The following is a 22,279-nucleotide window of genomic DNA, read 5'->3' on the forward strand; positions in this document are numbered from 1 at the left end:
ATCCTCATTATGCGCTCTTTTAATGTGGTGAGTTACAGGATAATAGGGTTTATTATTTTTGAGTTATTGGAATTGATTGACCCACTGTCATGTACTGAGATGCCATACCAGATTTGTGTATTCACTATCTGCGCATGCGTAAATAAACGGAAAGTTTGTTCTGTACTGAGTTGACCCTTTCTATGTATGGAAGGTACTGAGAGCTGGTTTCAATTTATAGAGAAAAATAACCTGCCTGTAAACCTGATGTTGGTGCTCACACAGAAAAGGTAAACTCAGTACAGAATGAACCACCCTGCTCAGCATGCCGCTGTCGTTGGAGCGACAACACACAGAATGTGTCTCTTCTTGTTTTGACTTTAACACGAAGTTAACACCCAAGTCTTTCATCTGCAACTGTAAATGGTAATCAGCACATTCCAGTCATATCTTTCTGAACTCTTCCGCATCAAACTCCATCGTGTTAATGTTTACAATGCGCTTAAGCGATAACAAACTAAGTTTCTTAAATATTTATTATAGCCACTCTTAATACCTCACTTATCTTTATAATTTTATTACGGGTAAATTTAGTATTAATTTTAGATGAGCTATCCTCATTATTTATTTGTGCATGCGCAGATAGCGAATACACAAATCCGGTACGGGGTTAATCTCAGTACGTGACACAGCTCACTCACTCGCCCACTCATCTGCAGGGGGAAACTGTTAAGATGAAAGGTTTTTTTTTTTTTTTTTTACGTACTTGTTCGCCAATTTTGTCTGCCGTGGTTCGGACACTTTTTTTTATTATTATTATTAATTAATGTTACACATTTTGCAGTGTGCGCCTACATGTGCCACGCAGCCTCTCTGCTCATAAACACTGTTTTCAGTAGAGGTGGGCGGATCGATCCTAATATTGATAATATCGATACCAACGCTGGTATTGATATTGAACAATCCTCGTGTAAAAAGATCGATACTCAAGCTTTTTTTCTCTCCTGCACGCACCGACTGCTGCGCACGCAGATTCATCAAAGTCTGCTCTTTGTCTGTAAGAGCAGCGCTGCGTCACACAACATGAAGCAGAGCACCCTTGTATTGTGGTTTGTCAGCCCTCTACCTCAGGAGATTTTGTTTTATGTGTGTTGAGTGAGTTTTTTTAAACAAAAATGTTGATTGTGATAATAAAGTGTTTTGTTGTCACGTACTGTGTTTGGTGGAATCCTATCCTAGGTCTTTTGGATCCTTTGGATCTATGAAGCTTAAATATGAAAAAGTATCGGTATCGATATCAGTGATACCGGGCCTGCATTTACTTGGTATCAGATCAATACCAAAATTCCCGGTATTGCCCACCTCTAGCTTTCAGTAGAGGTGGGCGGATCTATCCTAGCATCGATAATATCAATACCAACGCTGGTATTGATATTGAACAATCCTCATGTAAAAAGATTGACACTCAAGCTTTTTTTCTGTCCCGCACGCACTGACTGCTGCGCCAAAGTCTACTCTTTGTCTGTAAGAGCAGCGCTGCGTCACACAGCACGGAGCAGCGCACCCTTGTATTGTGGTTTGTCAGCCCTCTACCTCAGGAGATTTTAAGTGTGTTGAGTGAGATTTTTTTTAAACAAAAATGTTGATTGTGATAAAGTATTTTGTTGTCACGTCCACTGTTTGGCGAAATTCTATCCTCGGTCGTTTGGATCCTCTATGAAGCTTAAATATGAAAAAGTATCGGTATCGGTATCGGCGGTACCGGCCCTGTATTTACTTGGTATCGGATCAATACAAAATTCCCAGTATCGCCCACCTCTTGTTTTCAGAATGTTCTCGTGTCGCTGTTGCTTTGCATACGTCACTGTGACGTCACAGAACGTTTGCCTTCTCCGGTCTGCGGTCTCAGTGGGAGGAGGGAGGATGTGGGGAGGAATTTAATGGGAGGGGGAGCAATGGGCGGGACTTGCTGCGTTTACGTGCTCATCGTCACCCACACACACGATCCACAGCGACTTTAGGGAAATCTCCTCAATCTTTTCACTGGAGTACACAGAACCGACGTTTGCCGTATTAACTTGTCGTTTTCTACCAAACTGTTACTTTAGATATTTTTTCTCCCTCCTCGTTTATCCAGCCTGAGAGTTCCACGCGACCAGCGTCGTCTCTGTGAGGTGGGACTGTGTGTGCGCGCGCGTGTGTGTGTGATGATTTCGCTTCACAGCACTGGAACGGTCACGTTAAAATAAGGCGTTTTTGCTGCACGGACAAACTTCTTCCGCGGCTTGAGCCAGTTTGTGGCTGTTTATCGCGTTGGCAGAGCGTGTGAGGAGGCGGCGGCAGCGACAGAACGACACGCTGGAGCTGTGCGGGAGTCGCTGGTGAGTGATGGTTTCCAGGTCTTTAACCCTGATCCTTAGTTAGCGGTTACGCTGTGCCAACCTGGCAACATGCTGTCATAAAAAAACATGCTACTGAAACATTTTAAGCAGCTAAGTGGTTTGAAAGACGAGTCATTTTGTTTACACGGCTGTGCAACGGAATGTGTTAATGTTTGCTGTTACATAATCGTTTAGTAATTTTGGACAGTGATGCTAGCTAGCGAGTCCACGCCCAGTTACCTTGGGACAGACTAAACCCCGGGCGGAGGATGGGGGATTCGGAGGATGCGATGGGATAAAAATGGGATATGGGATAATTATATTGCACTAAAAAGAACAGTTTTGTCAGTCCAGCCTCTAGCCTAGTCTTTTGAATCACTAGTTTTGGGTATATACACCTGTTAGTGTGGGAATTGAGTTTAGGTCACAAGTGTCCGCCCCTTTCTTGAAATGCAAACGTTCCTGGAGGGTCAAGGGGCCTCACGCACTTTTTCTCAGATTTTCTTCAAATTTTAATAACATATTCCCAGACTATTCAGAACAACAAATCTGAAGTTTGAGGCCTGTAGGCCAAGTAGTTTCTGAGATATGGCCAATTTAGTGTGCATGGGGTCTGTCGTTTTTTAGGCAAAAATTATGGCAGTCATTTCTGGAGTCATGTTCAAGGTAGAATATCTCAGCAAGTAATGGACTAAGGGGTCTGAAATTTTCTGTGGCAGTTGTCATGGACACCCAGACTTGGACTATAGTCAAACAATAGACATTGACACTAAACTGTGAAGTTTATATATGCTCAAACTATGGAAAATATTACATTGACTATTGCAGACATCCATGTTTGAGACACTGAAGCATACCATTACACTCAAAGAAGCCTTTCCATTTTTCTTGGCTCCTCAATGCCAGCTATACTGGCTATGAAATATGTAAATTTGACATGTGTATTTAAACTGACTATTCTCGAGTCTTAGCATTGTCTAATAAAAAGCTTATAAAATGCATTTCTTGCACACACACACACACACACACACACACACACACACACACACACACACACACACACACACACACACACACACACACATATATAACAAAAATATAAATGCAAAACTTGTATTTGCTCCCATTTTTTATGAGCCGAACTCAAAAATCTAAAACAATTTCTATACACACAAAAGACCTATTTCTCACAAATATTGTTCATAAATCTGGCTAAATCTGTGTTATTGAGCACTTCTCCTTTGCTGAGATAATCCATCAAACCTCATAGGTGTGGCATATCAAGATGCTGATTAGACAGCATGATTACTGCATGTGTGCCTTTGACTGGCCACAATAAAAGGCCACTCTGAAGCACAACCAAAGAATTTCTGCACAAACTCAGAAGCCATCTAGGGAAGTTCATCTGCAAGCTCATCATCCTCATCGGGCTCTCAACCTGACTGTACTTAAAATCGTCGTAACCGACTTGAGTGGGAAAATGCTTACATTTGATGAAGCAAATGGTGGTCACACCTGATACTGACTGGTTTTCTGATGCCCCAGTAAAGCAAAACTGCACATTTCACAGTGGTCTTTTATTGTGGCCAGCCTAAGGCACACCTCCCACCGTCTCCTGTCAGTGTTTAGTCTCACTGGGCTAAACCACTTGAAGATGTGGCTAACACTAGACTACTGATTTAAGGTTGTTGTGTATACAGTGAAGTTCACAGTAGGCCACATACCATCTCCACATGTGTTCAGTTAATAGTGTACGCTTGCAGTGTAATAACACATTCTATCACCAGGTCACATCACACTACAGTAGATATTTGTGAAAAGTTTCACTGTCTTTTAAAAGAACACAACATGCAGCTTTCCTGCATGTTTCCGGTGACAGCAATGTTGGATTACACAATCCTCAGCTGGTGGAGTGGACAGGAGTTTAAGAATGACAGATCTGTGTCCACACTCACAAAATGATCCCCCTGTTCTGCCATGCTGGTTATTTTTGCATGTCTTGCAGATTGGTGGTGGTAAATCTTTTGTGATGAATGAACAAACTAGTCAGTCTCTGCACTGAAAAGACAAGTCTACTATGTATGGAACTGATAAATATTGGTGCATAAAAAGTCTGAGGGTTTGTCCTTGGAACAATGGACCAGTTATTTTTCTTCATATACATATTCATATTCATATGGTGTGCTACCATTGTGTGACATTTCTTTTAAATCCACAAACCTGATTTAGAGGAGTTGTGCTTGTGATGTCGGTGTTTTGTGATGTAGCAAATAGATCCAGTAGCAATAAATAAGTCCCTATGGCTGCTCTGTTTTTTTCACTGAGTCGCCGCAGCAGATCCAAGGTGGATGTGCATGTTGATTTGGCACAATTTTTTATGCCAGATGCCCTTACTGTAGCAACTCCACATTATATGGAGAAATGTGGCAAGGGTGGGGTTTGAACCAGAAACCTTCCGCACTGAAACCAAGCACACTAATCATTTGGCCACCACCCCTGAAAATAGGTCCAATTCCAATACATAGGTCCAATTCCAATCCATAGGTCTAATTACCTCTCTCTTGAAGATGCCAGATGAGAATTGTGGTCCTTCATACATGTGGTGTGCTGCCATTGTATGAAGTTTCACTGAAGTCCACCAAATAGTTTGGGAGGAGTTCTGGCAGCCATCCTGTTTTGTGTACATCAGATCCTGTTGGATCTCAGAACTAAAGCAAAGTAGCTCCTAGTTCTTGGCTGGGAGGCTGCCACATGCATGTGCATGCACGCGCCCACACACATACACACACACACAAAGTGTTGGTAGTGTTAGTTCCTGATGTGTTTTTCTAGTGTTTTTCCTGATGATGTGTAATTCCATTCTGAAAATTTGGAAGAAAAACTTAAAATGGGTTTGGGTTCCAAACCACATTCAGGCCACACTGGGGTATTTTAGGATTAAGACAAATGAGTGAGCAAAGCCAATTAATGCAAATGAGCCAGAATTCAACTTTAATGCCTGTTTAAATGCTGCTTTCCTTCCTTTTTTTTTTTTTAAATAGTCCATGTGGTTTTATTACACCCCTCAAGTGTAATAAACTGTCAACTGTGGTGTCCCACCATAGTCTAAAAGTAAGTCATGTATAGTCCCTAAGGCTTGTTGATGCTGGTGCTTATCTTCAGATTCAGTAGTGCTACAGTTAGAGGTTTTTAAAAATTAAATAAATGAAAAAAATCTTGAAATCTAGCCTTGAGTCTCACATGTGCCTTCTGGCAATCTGTAACTGCAATTTGATGTCTTTTAAAGAAAATCCTTTTATGTGTCATTTCACCATAAAGCTGATGCAAAAAACAAAAGTTGCCCTATGTCCTAATGCCATATTTCTTCAATCATAGCCATAGAAGCTTACAGCTCTTTCAGAGTTGCCTGGATGACTTGGTGGCTTCCCTCAATTGTCTTCTTGAACTATTGGGCAGTTTTTGAGAATTGTTTACTGTTTGTGTTTCGTATTGATTGATGTAAGTACAACTTCAAGCTATATTCAGTGACTTGGAAATGTACATGTAGCCATCCCTAACTTGTCAAACGAAAAATAGCTGTAGAAGTGACGACTTCAATTTGTGCTACACAATTTGATGAGAAAATGGCATTGTAATTATTGTGGAAAATATTTCCATGGATGGTTTTTGTTATTTTTCAGTCATACATAAGTTATTAGACAGTGACATGTATTGTTGTTTTGTTTATTTATTTATTTATTTTTGCCTCTGTACACCATGACTCCGGAGTTGAAATTAAACAAGTTGTGTTTGTTGTGTAGACTTTTAGCTTTAATTCGAGGTTCAAAAAAATATCCCATTAACCATCTAGGAATTACTGCCATTGTAGTGTGACAGACTAATTATTGTTATTACAAATCATCACTTTTACAGCCAGTTTCCATTAGATAATTAATGGTATGGATACATTTTATGAATATATCTATAACTTTATTTACCGCAGTCATTATTACAAACAGTATAGTAGTGTATGCAAATCCACCCAGGGGAGGCAGTTATCAAGAACTAAAGACACCATGCAAGAAGGAGTCTAGTGAGTGAAGCTATTAGCTCTGTTGTAGGTTGAGTTGTAGGCTTATGTGACAGTGATTGGAGAAACTATCTACAGTGCTGTAAATGGTCACTATTTCTGTTACCATCATTTAAGTAATTTCTCTTTCAGGGTACCATTTTTGAGTATAATGCTCATGTGTTGCATATCAAAATGTTCAGAACAATCTCAACCTTCCGAATATATGATACATATTTGTCAAGAACATGTTAAAGAATTTGGCTCTAAAGCTGAAAATGTGCATTTCTTGACAATTATTCAAATCTTTACTGGAAAAAAAAACACATTTACTGTGTGAATTAACTGTTTTGGTGCTATAAATATGTTTACCAAAGTATTTAGGTCATAAAAGTAGTGTAATATATGAAATAAATTGTAGATCAGCATGTTATAGATGTCCAAAATAAAATATGGAACTTTGCATATTGAGTGAAAATGCGGTCAGTCACCATATATTAATTTTTTGGAGTGATTTGGATAAAATGACAATAAATAAAGACTGCATACTACATATCAAGCTGCCTTACTTCATTCATTCATCTAGTCAATCCAGTTAGGCTGCTTTCGTTAAAGCCAGCCCTGGCCAAAAGACACCCATTCCTAGCTGTCACTGATCTTCACTTTTATACCAGAAATAGAATAGAAACTTTATCATCATTGCACATATATACATACATACAACAAAATAAGGGATTATATAAATAATAGAGGGATTTCTGATCATTTTGAAATAAGACAATACAGCCACTTTGTCGTACACAGAAACAGACAGATGCCTTCTGGGAGGAACAGCTGTTCCGTACAGTACAACCTTTCATATAACTGTCATTTAGTATTTTCTGCACATGACAAAATATATATTTTTATGATATCACTTTCCAATACATCTGGATGAAGTCTTTCTTGTAGATCCATGCATACAGGTCATTGAAGGCCTGACTTTTCAGGCTTGGTCCGTAGATGCACTGTGCATCCACTTGAAAAAAATAATTCCACCATGAGTGTTTTTCCACATCGATTTCCTTTTGTGCAAGACTGAATAAAAATTGAAATGTTTTCCAGTCATTGAAAAGGCTCTTTTATTAAGTTTATGAGTATTTATTCCCATGTTCTGCCAATAAAAAGGAGGAAGTAAGCGCAGCCTTGTCTGTCACACACAGAGCGACGTCAGTCTGCTCAGAGTGCAGGCAGCAAACAAGCTGAGCGTGTGTGTTCTTTTAGATCAGATTTCTATCAAAACTAACTGCTGTCTTCATATGAAGATGACTTTATAGCTATTTTATATGAGAAAAGTGGTCATCAGGTGTCTCACTCACGTGCAGTGCCCTGGAACAGGGAAAAGCAGCTATGATCCCTCATTCTGTCTGGAAAGGCAAAAAAAAAAAAAAAAAATCATAATACCCACACTGAGACATTTATCATTCTTAACCAAACATATACATTCCACAGTAGGTCACAATGTTTCTGTGAAGGCTCTCAGTTGTCCAGATGGTTTCCATAGTAGAGAAGCTTGAATCTTTGACTGGACTGGGTTGCTTGAGGCGAGGACGTTTCGCTTCTAATCGCAGAAGCTTCCTCAGCTAAAATTCTTGCACTGGTAGTCTGACTTCTTTCTTGACTCTTGTAGAGAAGAAAAATAGAGCCAACAAAAGCTGGAGTTTTAAACCTAACAAGACCCCTCCTACGGAGTGGCAGACTGCTATTGGCTAGTGACTAACAATTGCACTAATTAGCACCTATTGTGCTCTAGTTAGCACCCTCCTAATGACAGGGCAGCTATCCCTCCTAACGATGGGACTGACGCCTCTCTTGACGACATGAATGACTCATTACCATGAACAAAAGACTGAAACTGCTTTGACCTGAATACCCCATTGTAAACAGGGGACAAAGCGTGTCTCAGACCCCCTCCCGGGTTCTTCTCTTCTACCAGAGCAAGAATTTCAGCTGAGGAAGCTTCTGCGATTAGAAGCGAAATGTCCTTGCGTCAAGCAACCCAGTCCAGTCGAAGATTGAAGCTTCTCTACTATGGAAACCACCTGAACAACTGAGAGCCTTCACAGAAACATTGCGACCAACTGTGGGGATGAGGCCCTGGCACTGTATGTAAGACAGAAAAGGAGGCTAAAAAGATAGCTAACTTTAGAAACCACTTAAGATTTAACCTGAGGTGTAGACAAAACAATGTTATTCCCAAATGCACGAAGCAAAAGGCACTAGAAGCAGGTCACACAGCAGAAAAGATCCAGCATAATTACCTTAGGAAGATTTGGGGTCTTAGAATTAGAAAGCCTCATTTTAAAATATAAGACCTCCAAAATGATTTTGATAGTCTTCACAAAAGGTTAGAAACTTTAGTGTGGGAAGAAGCCCATAATAAGATCACAAAGTTCATAGTTAAATTCAAATGTCCAAGCATTTTAAAAAGTAATGAGCGGAAAATCAGGAAGTTTCACAGCCTTCTAGTGCAGAAAAGGCTTTCTTTCACAAGCAGTGGGGGTAGTTATAAAGATACACCCAGACAAATTAGTGAGAACAGGGAAAATTGGCTAAAGAATCTCTCCGACAGGGTTCTTACACAGAGAGAAAAGGATGTGCTTGCAAAAGGACTAAATTTCTCAGTGACCCCAAAACATATACCGACAGTAGAGTACATCACTGCAGTAGAATCAGCCATTAAACATAACAGTCTGTCAGAGTCAGAAGCTGGGGGCCTCCGGCTAAGAGTCACAGCAGTGCTGAACAGTGCTAAGCCTCCTCCTTCCAACATCACAGGAGAAGAACGGAAAGCATTGTCAGCACTACAGAAGGACCAAAGCATCCTTATTCTGCCAGCGGATAAAGGCAGATGCACGGTGGTGCTGAACACATCGGACTACGAGACCAAGGTCAACAACTTGCTCAGTGACTCCAATATGCACGAGCGTCTGAAGAGAGACGCCACAAGCAGCTATCAGAAGAAAATCATGAACTACCTCCAAAACCTGGAGAAAGAGGGACTCATCGACAGGCAGGCGTACTACAGACTGTACCCTGGGGACGCCACTCCATGCATCTATGGGCTGCCCTCAGGCCTATTGTTTGTAGCACAGATGCCATCACTTACATTTTGGCCAAGCACCTCAAGTGGATTTTGGCTCCTTTAGTGGGTAACTCAACCACCATGTGGAGAACACACAAGATTTTGTGAACAACATCAAGGACCTTCAGCTGGAGGCAGATGAAACTATGGTGTCATTCGATGTGACACCTGTATCCCCACTGCTGAGGCCGTCACAGCTGTGAGGCAGAGGCTGCTGGGGGACGCGTCTCTACTTGAAAGGACCAAACTTACACTAGACCACATCTGCCAACTCTTGGAGAGCTGTCTTAACACCACATATTTCCTGTTTAGGGGGAATCACTACAGGCTCATCCATAGTTGTGCGATGGGGTCTCCAGTATCCCCCATTGTGGCCAATCTGTACATGTTGAGTGGAGAAGAGAGCTTTTGTGTCGTTCAGGGACATCTCTCCCAGTCACTGGTTCAGATATGTCGATGACACATGGGTTAAAATCAAGCAACAGGAAGTGGAGGCCTTTACAGAGCACATCAACTCGGTGGACTCCAGTATCAAGTTCACACGTGAGGATGCAAGAAACAACCATTTAGCCTTCTTGGACTGTGATGTTACGATTGGAGAGAACAGGCAGCTCCAGACAGGGGTTTACAGAAAACCCACTCACACTGACCAATATCTGCTCTTTGGCTCAAACCACCCCCATGAACACAAGCTCGGGGTGATCAGGACTCTTCAACACAGAGCCCTACATGTGCCCACGACTTAGACTTTAGACTTAGACAACTTTATTCATCCCACCAGGGGCAATTAATTTCAGCAGCCTGCTTACCGGCACATCACAAAAAAAAACATACTACATCCACATAAAATGTGCAACATACTACATCCACATACATCTACGCCTTACAAGGAATTTAAAAGACGGATAGCAGAAGGAATAAAAGATTTTAACAACCGATTCGTCCTGCAGACAGGTGAAACATAACAACGGCCCGAAGGCAACAAAGAAAATTCACCTGCCAGCACATGTCCGGGAGAAGACAAAATACAATTTGCCTTCCTCACCATTTGCTGTTCACAAAAACTAGCTAGGTCTCTGGTTTCCACTCCAGTGATCTTTGAACATGTCTTTGTGATACTATGCAAGCTACTTTTATCTTTCAGTGCCAGGCTAGGAAACCAGCAGATGAAAGAAAAACATAAAAGACTTTCAATAAAAGACTGATAAAAACGACCCATAATAACAGAACTGACAGAGAAGGACTTCAATTTGCGAAGGAGGTACACTCTCTGTTGCCCTCGCTTCACAATGTCTGCCGTATTTACATCGAATCTCAACTTCTCATCAAAAAAAGTGCCCAGATATTTATATGCAGGAACTTTTTCTACAGCTTTCCCATGAATAATGCTGTCTATAGCAAACCCTTTGTTATGTCTAAAATCAATTATAAGCTCCTTCGTTTTAGATACATTTAACTCCAAGTGATTAGTATCGCACCATGAAACAAAATCAGCAAGGGCCTCCCCATGTCCTGACTCCTCTCCCTGAAGAAGGGACAGCAAAGCAGTATCATCAGAGAACTTAACTAAATAGCTGCGTTGCCTGACACTTCTGCATTCATCTGTATATAAGATGAAAAGCAAGGGGGAAAGAACACAGCCCTGTGGTGAGCCTGTGGACAAAACTAAGGAGTCTGAAACGCGTCCATTTACCAAAACTCTCTCTCCTATTCGTTAAAAAGTCCGCCAACCATTCAACCATCTGGTGAGGCAATTTAAAATCACACCTTAACCTCTTAATTAAAAGGCAAGGCTGCATCAAGTTAAAAGCTGAAGAGAAATCAGCAAATAAAAGCCGAGCATGAGCTCGAGGCTTTTCCAAATGTCTGTAAAGACAGTTGAGAATAAAAAGCTTAGCATCTTCTACTCCTTTACCCGCCTGATATGCAAATTGAAGTGGATCAATATTCCCTTTCATATTTGACTATCATATTCTTCATAATTTTCTCAAAGACCTTCATACACAGTGATGTAAGTGCCACAGGTCTAAAGTCATTAAACTGTTTAGGAAATTACTTTTTCGGGACAGGAATTATAAGTGATGATTTCCATAAATCTGGCACTCGGCCGCAACTAAGTGACCTCTGAAAGATATAGAGGAGGACACTACTGAGTTGCTCACCACAATACCTCAGTGTACGTCCACAAATTCCATCTAGACCATAAGACTTCCTTACATTAACCTTCTCCAGAAGTCTTTTCACACTATCCTCGCTAATGATTATACCATCGTCAGTAGCAGAGGAAGTGCTCTCAAGGGGGAGTTTATCTGCACAGAGGGAACTACAGAGGGAAGGGCTAAAGAACAACATGTACGGAAATCCCTCGCAGTGTGTGGGTACCCACTATGGTCCCTGGTTAAAGTGCAGAAGTCCCAAAGAACAGAGAGACCAAACAGACAGGAGAGGGAGCCAAGAAGAAGAGTGTCCCTCCCTTATTTAGCAGGAGTAAGGGAAAAACTACAGAGGATCTTCAGACAGCACAGAATCCCATTTTACTTTAAACCTGTTAACACTTTGAGACAGAAATTAGTTCACCCTAAGGACAGGATCCCTAGTTACAAACAGAGCAATGTAGAGTATTCTATCAGATGTCAGGAAAACTGTAACAAACACTACATAGGTGAGACTAAGCAGCCTTTGCCCAAAAGGATATACCAGCACCGCAGAGAGGGCGCCGGTGGACCTTAGTCTGCAGTTCATCTCCACCTTAACCCTCTGGGGTCGACGCCGTCGTACACGACGGCTAAGACCAAGCTTTACTAAATTATAAATAACTTTTGACTGATATGAGATAGAAACTTACTTTTTTTTTTTTTTTTTTGCTGAAAGGTTAACTCTGCGGACTTTCGAGCCAGCCATTGGCCATCTTTGTACTCCTCATAAAAGCTGTGTGATGACGTGCGCAATGTGAGTGTCCAATCGGAATTGGTTCAGATGTCACATGGCTTTCCAAAATCCAATCGTAGGGCAGATTTACCTCACGTGAAAAGCCAAAGATTGTTATCAGGAGTGATATCTTACTAGTTGGCAGGTTCGAATAGCCCCCTGGGTGCTCCAATGAGTACATACTATTAGTACATACTCAGTGTGCCCTGCACCATTACGCACAGCTATCAGTGAAAGCAGGAGCACATGGAGAGCCTCTGACAATCTCACGTGCTCAAACAAAGAGTGTGTAACTATCAGGATTGCTCCACTAGTTTGCATGTGAATGTTACTGGATAACTCTGTTGCTTTCTCTACATAAAGCACTGTTTACCATATCAATGGACAACAAAACGCATAGACCATTTTGTATATATTGTTCAAAATGTGCATTTGTGTTTATTGTTTGAACATTATTGTTGCACAGTCTTTCACATAAGACCTCAAATTACCTTTTATAACGTGTCAAAACAGTTGTTTATTATAGTTTGCTGTGTGTTTTGAATAATTGTGTGTGGAAAATTATTTTTGCTTTATTTTTTCCTTGCCTATTTTTGATTGTAAACCTTTATTACACTTGTAAAACACAACAAAAACATATATATTCTGAAAGCACAGGTTGTCCTGAAAAAAAAGAGACATAAAGCTTGATTGTGGGATGCAGGGAGAGCTGTTAACAGCAATAATAAAACATCTATGCCAGGTGAATGAACTGTCCAAAAAATGCCCTCAGACCCCAGAGTGTTAAAGACACTAACCACACGTTTGAGGACAAGGGAAGTTAAAATCTTAGCCAGAGAAAAGAAATGGTTTGAGAGGGGAGTGAAGGAAGCATTGTTTGTGAAACAGCTGAAACCCAGCCTTAACCGGGGAGGGGGTCTGAGACATGGGTTGTCCCCTGTTTACAATGGGGTACTCAGGTCAAAGTAGTTTCAGTCTTTTGTGCATAGTAATGAGTCATTCACGTCGTCAGGAGAGGTGTCAGTCCCATCGTTAGGAGGGACAGCTGCCCTGTCATTAGTAGGGTGCTAACTAGAGCACAATAGGTGCTAATTAGAGCAATAGTTAGTCACTAGCCAATAGCAGTCTATCTCTCGGTAGGAGGGGTCTGGTTAAGCCCCTTTCACACCGGGCCCACTTCCAGTTGCATTGTGCGGCGTCATGACAACGCCACGTGGAACCAACTCAGTGTGGAGACGAGGTAGCTCAATGCCACAACAGCGCGAGGGGCACAAAAGATGACGCGAATCGGATGACAAAAATGAAACATGTTTAATTTTTCCTGCGTCCTGTGCTCAACACAGAAATTATTTGGTTTCAGCGCAAGTCAAGGCAATGCGACGGTACTCAATGTGACTGGAAGCCATACACTCACAATACAACGTTACCCGATGCCAATTTGATTCCTATAAGTATAAATCATGCAGGATTGTTTTTATAACGTGTGCATAATGCAGTAAAACTACACGCTGAAAGAACACAGAAAAAAAAAATGCTGCTGATTGCAGCTCCTTGCTCTGCTCTCACAAATGTGTTTAAATAAAGTCCATAAAAGTCCTGCTCACAGACTGATTGCCAGAAACAGGATATGGCCACATCCAGTAAAAAGTCCGGACACCTCCAGTCCACTCATGGACAATTCGTTCGTGCACGCAAATGTGAACAATTAAAAGAAAGAACAAAAAAAAAACTGTCTGGCTGCTGCAGTTCCTCGCTCTTCCCTCAAACTCTCTCATCATTCTGTTAAGGACTTAAAAAAGGACATAAGTCCTGCTCACAGACTGATTGCCAGAGACAGGACATGTCCACATCAAGTATCATCTTCCACATCTCCACATTTACTCACGGACGGTTTGTTCACACACATGCGCGCACACGCGCAGTCAAAGGAGGAAAGATGAACTATAACAGAACTCAGAGCGCAGACCTGCAGCTCAGCACAAGAACAAATATAAACTTAAAGGGAAATCAGCGTGCACAGTCTGGCTGCTACCAAACTGTGCACTCTGATTCCTCTGTGCAGAGAACCTGCAGGCTGCGTTCTCACCTCCTCTCTGCCCCGTGCTGCGCGCACCTGACGCAGACATTCCTGCATCATCATGATGCCACAGGAAGCAACTCGAAGCAGACCTGGCGTGAAAGGGGCTTTAGGTTTAAAACTCCAGCTTTTGCTGGCTTCTGTTTTTCTTCTCTACAAGAGTCAAGACAGAATTCAGACTAGCTGAGGAAGCTTCTGCGATTAGAAGCGAAACGTCCAGTCGAAGATTCAAGCTTCTCTACTGTTCCATAGTAGGGTAGCCGTGACTAGTTAAAGTAATCGATTACGTCAGCACTGACGTGTTCTGTTCACGTCACTTATTAATCAGTGCCACAGCATGATTGCTGTGTGGGCGACATGATGTGAGTCATTTTTGGCTCCAGTCATTAGAGGGCTCGGCTTCAGTTGAAGGAAAATCATGGCAGCTGCAGCAGAGTTGTGCTCATTTGCTCAGGGGGTAAAGTTCCAAAATACCAAAGATGTCAAAAATATAGAATTATTTTAGATTGTCTCCAAACACAAACATGGTTTGCACATTGTTCAAGTTTTCATGGGCATCACATAGACACACTTCAACAGGAAATATACAAGCACAATTCTGGATGATGGTCCGCTACAAAAGGAAAAGCATAAGTATTGTCTATTCACGTTTATTAATATTATATCAGTGGTTTCTGTAGCTCCTGTTGGTCGCCGGAATACTTTACAAAATGTGAGACTTTTTCTATTTTTGTCAAATAGCTTTTTTCCCCATCCTCAGCTGAGATGTGATTAACTAATAAATAACACTGTGTAACACAATTTTTGTTCCTGGCTTCTAAGTGTTATATTTCAACTGCTTATGTCTAAAGTCTATGGAAAAATGACTACATTCAGTACAAACTTTGATTTTATTTTTTTTATGTTTCTGGAAACTTCTAGAAAATTCTGGACAGTTCTAGCAGTTAAAGAATATTCTAGAAGACTACTCAGTAGTAGTGAAGGCGAATCGAGAATATTCTTGAAAACAGACAAATTTCAAAATATAATTGTCCTGATCACAGAAGCCAAAGTTTCTGTGGAATAACAGCTATTTTCTATTTATTTAAGGCATAACAGGTTAGGAAAACACACTGTGTACCCAGGAACAAACAAAAATAAAAATTTGTTACATAGTGTAATTCATCATGCTAGGTATGAAAGAGGCAGTCAAGGACAAAAACATCTCAGAATATGAGGTCTGTCCATAAAGTATCGTACCTTTTTATTTTTTTTTAAACTATATGGATTTGATTCATATGTTTTCACGTCAGACAAGCTTGAACCCTCGTGCGCATGCGTGAGTTTTTCCACGCCTGTTGGTGACGTCATTCGCCTGTGAAGGAGTGGTCCCGCCCCGTCGTCGGATTTTCATTGTCTGGAAATGGCGGAATGATTTGGGGTTTTTTTTCCATCAGAATTTTTTCAGAAGCTGATAGAGACTGGCACCTGGAAACCATTTGAAAAATTTATCTGGCTTTCGGTGAAAATTTTACGGGCTTCACAGAGAATAAGGTCTGTTAGTACAGCTTTAAGGACCCCTTTAAGGACGCTGCGACGACGAGGCACAAGCCACCGGACCATTTCTAAACGGATGGCTTTGTGGATACGAGACCGTCGTATGCTCTTTCTCTGGTTATCACAAGAGCTGGACATCAGCCATTTTCCGGCAGATTTCACTTTTAACAAGAGATTTTGTCATGGAAAGCCGCGCAGAGGCTTCGCGCGTCACGACCGGTTCGCTTTGGAAGCGAGACAAAGGAACCCCTCCGTTTCGGCGTGTCAGAGGACAAGTTTGGACATGTCTATCTCGGCTTTCAGTGCTTACCAGTCCAGTAAGTATCAGTGAAATTGTGGAGAGCTGGGCATGTCCAAACTTGTCCTCTGGCACACCGAAACGGAGGCGTTCTTTGTCTCGCTCGAACAGCGAATCGGTCGTGACGCACAAAGCCTCCGTGCAGCTTTCCACGACAAAATCTCTTGTTAAAAGTGAAATCTGCCAGAAAATGGTTGATGTCCAGCTCTTGTGATAACCAGAGAAAGTGCACACGATGGTCCCAGCTCCACACAGCCATCCATTTAGAAATGATCCGGTGTTTGGTGCCTGTTGTCGCGGCTCGGAGCACGGCGCGCCGAGCGCCATTGTGGGCCATCCTTAAAGCTGTAGTAATAGTCCTTATCCTCTGTGAAGCCCGTAAAATTTTCACCGAAAGCCAGATAAATTTTTCGAATGGTTTCCAGGTGCCAGTCTCTAACAGCTTCTGAAAAAAGTCTGATGGGAAAAAAACCCCAAATCATTCCGCCATTTCCTGACAATGAAATCTGACGATGGGGCGGGACCACTCCTTCCACAAGGCGTGCTCACAGGCGAATGACGTCACCGACAGGCGTGGAAAAATTCACGCATGCGCACGAGGGTTCAAGCTTGTCTGACGTGAAAACGTATGAATCAAATCCATATAGTTTAAAATAAAAAAATAAAAAGGTACGATACTTTATGGACAGACCTCGTAATCCACAAAATCAGTAAAGATTCAAACTCTATTATTGTGGCATGGGAGCAGCCAGGTCTGCAGTTTTTGGTCGAATTGGGCGACTTTTGAAGTATTGCACGTTATACTGCAATTAGATTTTATTTATTAATATTTTCTGTGGAGGATAGTTGCTTAGATTAATCAACAAAGACCAAAGGCAGTTCTGTGGCGTTGTGGATACGGCAAAGTATAGCACAAATGCATGCTTTATATTCACTAGTAAGTCCCTTCAGCTGCTCCCTTGTTTTCCACTCAGGTTCACCACAGCATATCCAAGGTGGACCTGCATGTTGATTTGGCACAAGTTTTACCCCTGATGCTCTAACTGATGCAGCTCCACATTATATGGAGAAATGTGGCAGGGGTGGGGCTTTGAACTGGGAACTTTCTCCACTGAAACCAAGCGCACTAACCACTTGGCCACCACCCCTGCACTCTACGTGAATTCACTAATCTGTAAGGAAAAAAAAAATAGCCAATAGATTGATAGAAAAGTGGTCTTTAGGAGCAGTCCTAGTTTACAGTATATGATGGAGGCGAGGAGAAAAGTTTGCATTTTAATGGTGCAGGCCACAGCGGCACATTTAGTGCAGTGTGGGAAGGTGATTTTACTTATTTAAATCACAACCTTTCATGAATATATTATGGTATGTTCTGACATTACTGCGATAACTGTGATGTGATTAATGGTGCAGCCCTAATTTTAATTTACAATAATCCTTATATTTAGTTTGTAAGTGCTAATTATGGGTTTGAAAATGTTGAAATTTTGTATACAAATTGCAGCAATTCCAAAATACTCATTGTGATGTTTTTGTTTTGAAAACATGGGTGCTGCCATACAAGGCGCTCACTACACACCGGGAGCAATAGGGGATTAAAGGCCTTGCCTTAGTGATTTTCCATTCAGGCGGGGATTTGAACCCATGATCTTCTGGACTCAAGTCCAACACCTTAACCACTAGACCATCACCTCCCCTTAGTTATCATTTATCGCAGCAGTAATTGCAATATTTACATCAGTCAGCAAAACTTACCGTAGCAAAAGCGTCTTCGTGCCAAACTGAAAATTCCAAACCCACAGATTTCTCCATCTGATCAACTGCATTGAGTAATTCTGTATCAGAATCCACATCAATACTTTTGCATGATAGATTAAATTCAGCCATTTTGGGGGTGTTGTCGCTCCACCAGTTTCTCTTGCTCTCAGCTGACAGCGCCATTATTGACATCTGCCTAGCAATGCGGTCAGGAGGAATACATCAAATGCAAAATGGTTGAATATTTTGCCACCATCAACGCTATGTTTTATGGTCAGAAATAGGGCTGAAACGATTAGTCAACTAACTCGAATAATTCAATTACAAAAATGATCGAGGCAAATTCTGTGCCTCGAAGCTTCCATGCCAGACCTGTGTGTGGAGCTGTAACATCCCCATAAAAAAGAAGACTAGACTAGAGCATGCTCATAGGTTGTGTAAGCGCTAATCAATTTAGCACAAAAGCTACATCCTTCCAATGCGATACACAGAGTAAAATAAAGCCTTTTAGGAGCAACAGGGACCACGCTGATCATCTGAAATGGCTTACTGTGCATTTAAAGCGAAGTATACCGTTAATCTGGTGATTAATGTTATACATGTACCGAAGAAATCGGAGCATTGGTGAGAAATCCGGCTGTGTTAATCCGATTTCTCATAATTAGATAACGGCCGTTATCGGATAAAGCATATTGGATTTTGCTGTTTACATGCCCACTTAATAATCAGATAACAGCAGATCACAATCAGATTTTTAGTGTGCATGTAACACTGGCCAGCTACTTACGGGCCTGCGTGTACATGCATGGATATCATCTGGTGGTCTTGGTTGCCGCTCTCGAATGTCCTTTTAGTTATGTCTTTGGTTAAAGTTGTTACTCCTGACCTCAAATATAAGGAACTTGGCCAAATTAATACAGATTTCATACATATAATCCATGAGTAACACGCTGTTGAAAATGGTTTAATTCAATGATTTAGAAGTGATTTAGGCTTGTTTGCGTGTGTGTCATTTTCCTCTGTGTTGGTGTGTGTTCATTCACTACATGTTGCTAGTAGATAATTCCAGGAACTGGTGTGAATGTATTGAATTGTGTGGTCGGTTTCATGCTAAATATTTAACTTGCTCAACCTCACATGACACTGTTTTTTATTTATAGTAGTGTGACCCTGGACTGTGCAGATCAAGGGTCCGCCTTCCCTAAAATAGATACTGTAGCTTTGACAGGCTCCTGTTCAGGTCCAAGGTTGCTGTAATTAGGTTTCCATGCTGTTCAAAAATATTTTTTGGCATGTGGTTTTAGTTTTCTTTGAACAAAACAATACATCAGTTGTCATCCAATGGGTCGCCTGGTTACGTTGAAAACCTTGACATGAAGCAGAAACTGAATGACAGCGTAAATGCACGTGGAGTAGAAAACAAAGGCAAAAGTCAATGTGTTGAATGAATAGTGGGAGTTTAGGAGGGTAACATTCAGCACTAAAGTTGTTAAAAATGCTTCTTGGGGAAAAGTGTGAGTGGGTATTGGGAGATGGGTGCGCTGTGGGACAGCTGTGCATGTCAGTTTCTCTTGTTTGTGTCAGCTTGTGTTACTGTCAGAGATCATCATAAAAGTGAGGTGAAAGCAAATACAAAAGGGCAAACGCAAAAGTATTTTGGAGAACTTTTTTCCTAAGTTGGGAGAAGGCTACTGACTGGACAATTTTTACGTCCGTAATCATCATCATCAGCGTTTATTTATTTATCTGACTGTTAACAGGATTACATCAAAACTACTGCATGGATTTTGACGACATATTCACCACAGATGGATGTTAGGCCATGGAAGAACCCGTTACATTTTGGAGGTGATCCAGATTCTGGACCAAGTTTTACTTTATATATGCTTTGAAGGATTACTATTAGCAGGGTTAAGTCAAAACTACTGCAAAGATTTTGACAAAATTTTCAACACAGATACATATTAGGCAATGGAAGACTCCACTGAATTTTGGAGGTATTTTGGATTTGGTTTTGCAGATTGAACGGTCCGCCCTAAAAATCAGTCCGCCCTGCCTTCACTGCGCATGCGTCATCAGCCGCGGTTCACCGATTATCACCTTGTTTCTGCTTGAAACTGCGCTCCAGTCATCATCTATCTCAGCGACAGATATCTGAAGCTTTTGTACAACAATCCTTTCCACATATATTCAGCATTATTTCATCATAAAAGACTGAAGAAGCGATCAGAGCACCACAGCTACAGAAGCTGCTAGCTTCTGCATTCACTGTACCTCCGTCATTTCAAAGCGTCACAGAGTAACACCTCATTTCTCGTTAAAATGGCCTCATTTCTGCTTAAAACTGACTTTAGAATGATTTAAGCGGTTTTACTTTGTCATCTGATGGTTAATAATCCCATTATTTCCTTTGATTGCTTTGGGTGAAGAGAGTCCGTCTCAAAAGAGCTGCTGTGGTCCCAAATGACGCATGCGCAGTGGAGGCAGGCCAGACCAATTTTTTCTGGGGGGGGACTGTTCGGTCTGCAAAACTGGATCACCTCCAAAATTCGTATTTCACTAAATTTTCACCATGAATACAGATTAGCCCATGGAAGACTCCATTACATTTGGGAGGTGATGTGGATTCTGGATCAAGATTTCCCTTTCTATAGGCTTTGAAGGATTACTTCAAAACTACTTCATGGATTCTCATCAAATCTGCACCACAAATAGATAATAGGACATGGAAGACTCCACTGAATTTTGGAGGTTATCCGGATTGCCGGACATCAGAAATCTCTGAATGCTCTTGTTTATTTACCTTTTTTTTTTTAAACTTTGACTAAATTTGGTGTTTACAAAAGTGCAGTGAAGGGAAAGAATGCCAAAACAAAGGCTTTCCTTATTTTCTCAACGCAAGGTGCAGTGTACGAGGTCTGTCAATAAAGCAACGGTCCTTTTTATTTTTTTCAAAAACTATATGGATTTCATTCATATGTTTTTACGTCAGACATGCTTGAACCCTCGTGCGCATGCGTGAGTTTTTCCACGCCTGTCGGTGACGTCATTCGCCTGTGAGCACTCCTTGTGGGAGGAGTCGTCCAGCCCCTCGTCGGAATTCCTTTGTCTGAGAAGTTGCTGAGAGACTGGCGCGTTGTTTGATCAAAATTTTTTCTAAACCTGTGAGACACATCGAAGTGGACACGGTTCGAAAAATTAAGCTGGTTTTCAGTGAAATTTTTAACGGCTGATGAGAGATTTTGAGGTGATTCTGTTGCTTTAAGGACTTCCCACGGAGCGAGACGTCGCTCAGCGCTCTCAGCCGCCATTGTCAGCCTGTTCAAGCTGAAAACCTCCACATTTCAGGCTCTATTGATCCAGGACGTCGTGAGAGAACAGAGAAGTTTCAGAAGAAGTCGGTTTCAGCATTTTATCCGGATATTCCACTGTTAAAGGAGATTTTTTTAATGAAAGACGTGCGGACGGGTCCGCGTGTCGGGACACAGCCGACGCGGTGCGGCGGCACAGGAAAAACACCTCCGTGTTGATAACCATTTGTAAAATCCAGGCGGCGTTTGATGGCTTTCAGTGGAGTGAGTATATGAGAAATTGTTTAACAGCAGGACATGTTCCAACTTGTCCTTAAGGCTTTCAACAGAGGTGTTTTTCCTGTGACGGAGCATCGCGTCGGCTGCGAGCCGATGCGCGGACCCGTCCGCACGTCTTTCATTAAAAAAATCTCCTTTAACAGTGGAATATCCGGATAAAATGCTGAAACCGACTTCTTCTGAAACTTCTCTGTTCTCTCACGACGTCCTGGATCAATAGAGCCTGAAATGTGGAGGTTTTCAGCTTGAACAGGCTGACGACGGCGGCTGAGAGCGCTGAGCGACGTCTCGCTCCGTGTTGCGGTTTGTTTATGACCTGGAGCTCAAAGGCAGTTGTACAGGCGTTCGATGACAAACCGCAGCTACTCTGTCCACCTTCAACTCCTCATTATTCACATTAAATCTCGTTAAAATTTACCGATATGACCTCTCCCATTTGCCTTGTCTTCCCTTCTCCCCAGGGAACTGAAAAAATACATTTTTCGTGACTGCTTCGGTGATTGCAGCCGAAAACAAAACAATGCACCATCTTTCCATGTGAACTGATGCCATGTTTATGT

General features: G+C 41.7%; 1 protein-coding gene across 1 annotated transcript in view; it reads left to right on the top strand.

The window, feature by feature from the left end:
- The first annotated feature begins 1,970 nt into the window (after positions 1-1,970).
- rnf24 (ring finger protein 24) overlaps positions 1,971-22,279 on the top strand; it is a 98,478-nt gene continuing 78,169 nt past the window's right edge. Inside the window, exon 1 of the mRNA XM_034188819.1 lies at positions 1,971-2,360. The gene's annotated coding sequence lies outside the window, so the exon portion shown is untranslated. The remainder of the gene's footprint in view (positions 2,361-22,279) is intronic.

The sequence above is a fragment of the Thalassophryne amazonica genome, chromosome 15, assembly GCF_902500255.1.
Source record: "Thalassophryne amazonica chromosome 15, fThaAma1.1, whole genome shotgun sequence".
Taxonomy (NCBI): domain Eukaryota; kingdom Metazoa; phylum Chordata; class Actinopteri; order Batrachoidiformes; family Batrachoididae; genus Thalassophryne; species Thalassophryne amazonica.